This window comes from Rhinopithecus bieti, unplaced genomic scaffold (genome assembly GCF_001698545.2).
Source record: "Rhinopithecus bieti isolate Rb0 unplaced genomic scaffold, ASM169854v2 scaffold_82499, whole genome shotgun sequence".
Lineage (NCBI taxonomy): Eukaryota > Metazoa > Chordata > Mammalia > Primates > Cercopithecidae > Rhinopithecus > Rhinopithecus bieti.
Genome location: NW_016830065.1, coordinates 91317 through 94462, shown reverse-complemented (window position 1 = coordinate 94462; position 3146 = coordinate 91317). Strand labels below are relative to the sequence as shown.

Here is a 3146-nt window from a genome sequence, read left to right as displayed (position 1 = left end):
CCAGTACTCTGTATTTTGAAAGAACCCCCTGAGTGAAAAGCACAACTATGGTTAAGAACCACTGACCACTGGAAGTCCAGCAACAGCGAGTTGGGCTATTCTCATTCCCTGTTTCTCCTCATTTCAATCCCTATTCTTGCTGACTGCAAGAGTACATGGCAATCTTTAATGGCAGTATTGTTCAGAGAGTAGTTGCTGCATGGTTAATCTAGCTTTTTAAACTATACTACCTCAGTAAAAATCCACCAAGCAATGTACACAAAATTGACAGGTTCATCCGTGCTGAGTGAACTCGCTAGCCCGAGGTCATCAATGTGAATGATGAAGATGGGAACAGTATTTGGATCAATCATAGGATATAGTCTAAGCCAGATGTTGCCATTCCTTATAAATGTCTGCATCTATAATGAGAAGGTAAGAAATTACATTATAGCAGTGCCAGAGCTTAGCCACCAGGAAAAAAAGAAAAAAAAAAACTCTTCTGCAAGGATGTAACAAGCAGATGATTTGAACAATGTGTACTAGGTTTTATTGGGGCAGGGGGTTATTTCTGAAAAGGAAAATTCAAGTTCTAATTTAGACAACCCAACATTATTGATTCAGTGTCTTACTTAAAAATATGGTCTGCAAGCCCTTTTAGAACTTTGTCATTTTCATCCCCAGGGAAATTAGAAGTGAGCCAAGCAGAGCTGCTGATTTGTAGATACTAGAAGTAGACCTTAGACATAGCTTCAATACTAGGGCAGGAATATGATAACAGTGGCTAACAGGACAGGTTTGGAGTCAGACATACCTGAGTTAAGAGGTTAGGCTCCATCACTTACTAGTTGTGTGACCTTCAGAAAAATACTTAACCTCTCTAAGGTTCAGTTTTCCCCTTTTGTAGTTTCTTAAGTAAACCAAGCTCTCAAGCTTTGGTGCCTCTGTACAGGCAGCTTACCACTCACCTCCTTTAACTCTGATTAATTCTTACTCATCCTTCAGATTTCAAATCAACACTGCCTCTTCCTGGAAGCCCTGATTTCCCAGTCAGAATTAGCAAATGCTCTTCTGTCTCCTCCCCCAAGTGCCCTAAACACATCTTCAATCATAATAAATGTATGGTAATTGGTGGTTTATAAAAATTTGTTACTTCGATCATTTAGGAGCCAGCAATTAGAGTGCACAGGCCAAATCTGACCCATGGCCTCTTTTAGTACAGCCTTCAAAATAAGAATGGTTTTTGCATTTTAAAAGGTTAGTTACAAAAGAAGTAGAATATGCAATTGAGATTGTATGTGTCCCTTAATGCCTAAAATATTTATTATCTGGCTTTTTAGAGAAGAATTTGCTGACCCCTGCCATATATCATAAGTAATTTGAGTGCAAGAACTATGTTTTATTTCACTGTATGTCCTATTCCTAGCACAATGTCTGACGCATGAAAGGAATCACATGCTTGTTGAAGGGATGAATTAGTCAGTACAACCAGTATTTTCTACAGTATTATTTATCATAGAATCAAAACACAACTTTATTTTGTCTCCCCATGTTCCAATAAAATGTACCCCATTGAGGTAACCTTTTCCTAGCCATAGATGGAAGTTTGGATACAGCACATGATTTTCTGCTCACTTCTTCAAAAATAGACCGTCCATAGGTCACTCTAAGTCACAAAACACAACCTTGATTTAGTAATTAGAATTTATTCAGTCCAAGATATTAATCAACTTTCTCAATCTTCACTCAATGGTGAGGCTTTGTTTCCCACTAAGCCCATGCTAAGGCCTGTAGTGGTGGCTAAATGTCTTTGGAAAAGGAGGAGTGGTAGGTTTTCTTCTTTCTCTCTCCACTTGCCAGTTTCTATTTGGATCCTCACCAGAGTGGAAATAGGAGTAGGGAAGAGAGGTAAGGGATTGGTCATTTCTTCCTTGGTGGAATGGCTTCCCACTCTCTGGGTCTTTGGCTCTTCTGTGGGTTCTTCAAAGACCTCCATCACAGAAGACCCCTCTCCTGTAATTTGGGAGGCCTGGGTTGATGCATTTTTATTTAGGTTGGTAGTTAACAACTCCTTCCTCAGCCTCTGGGAATCCAGAAGTTATCTTCAGCTTCCTGTTAATGGGGTCCTTTCTCCCCTGCAGATGGCCATATTGAACAGGGTTCAGGATGACCCTACCCTGGCTCCCTTTCTTGCATGACCCCCATTTGGTTCCTAGGAAAAAATCAAACATACCGTGCCCTAACAAACTCTGGGAATGAAGGCCAATCCCAACACAGTCAATCCTGTTCTCCTGCCAAGGGCCACATTAGCTTTCTCAGAATGGAGTACAGTTCCAATTCGCTCCCCTTCTACCACAGGGAATAAATGTCAAGCTCTGTGAGTGATCCAGTGAAATACCCACGAGGCTTCTACTCGTTTTGGAAGGTGAAGTGGAGTCTTGGCCTGGCAACAGCTCTGGGTAAAGAAACATTTTCACAAATTTCCCTTTCCACTCCCTTTCACAATCTGACTCCCTTTTATTTCTTGGAACCTCTTCTGGAGCATTTCCATTGTAAATTTTGTATATGATGGCCTGGCTTTGGAATTCCCAACTATTGTTGGTCATTTATCATGTCTTCCTGGAAACTCGAATTTAATATTATGTTAAATAAGGCTTATTTTTTCTAATTAGGTAAGAAAAGTTCAATTATCCATGGTGAAACCGCTGGTTAGATTCACATAGCCTCATCGTCTATTGATATCTACCAATTTGAAGCAACAACATTAAGATTTGTTGCCTCTTTTCCTTTCTCCGCCATCGTGGTGTGTTCTTGCCTCCACTTCTCGCCATGTCTTCTCACAAGACTTTCAGGATTAAGCAATTCCTGGCCAAGAAACAAAAGCAAAATCGTCCCATTCCCCAGTGGATTCAGATGAAAACTGGAAATAAAATAAGGTACAACTCCAAAAGGAGACATTGGAGAAGAACCAAGCTGGGTCTATAAGGAATTGCACATGAGATGGCACATATATTTGTACTGTCTGAAGGTCACGATCACATTACCATATCAAACTGAAAATGTCACCACTCTCTGGAGAGTTTGACGTATTTTCCTCTCTGAATCTATTACGAATGCATTGGTTGGCTGGGTTCAGTAATAAATATGTGAGGCCTTTCATTTCAAAA

General features: G+C 40.3%; 1 pseudogene across 1 annotated transcript; it reads left to right on the top strand.

The window, feature by feature from the left end:
* The first annotated feature begins 2762 nt into the window (after positions 1-2762).
* LOC108524212 (60S ribosomal protein L39 pseudogene) lies at positions 2763-3146 on the top strand (annotated as a pseudogene). The gene has a single exon (XR_001884004.1). The product of XR_001884004.1 is annotated as a 60S ribosomal protein L39 pseudogene (transcript).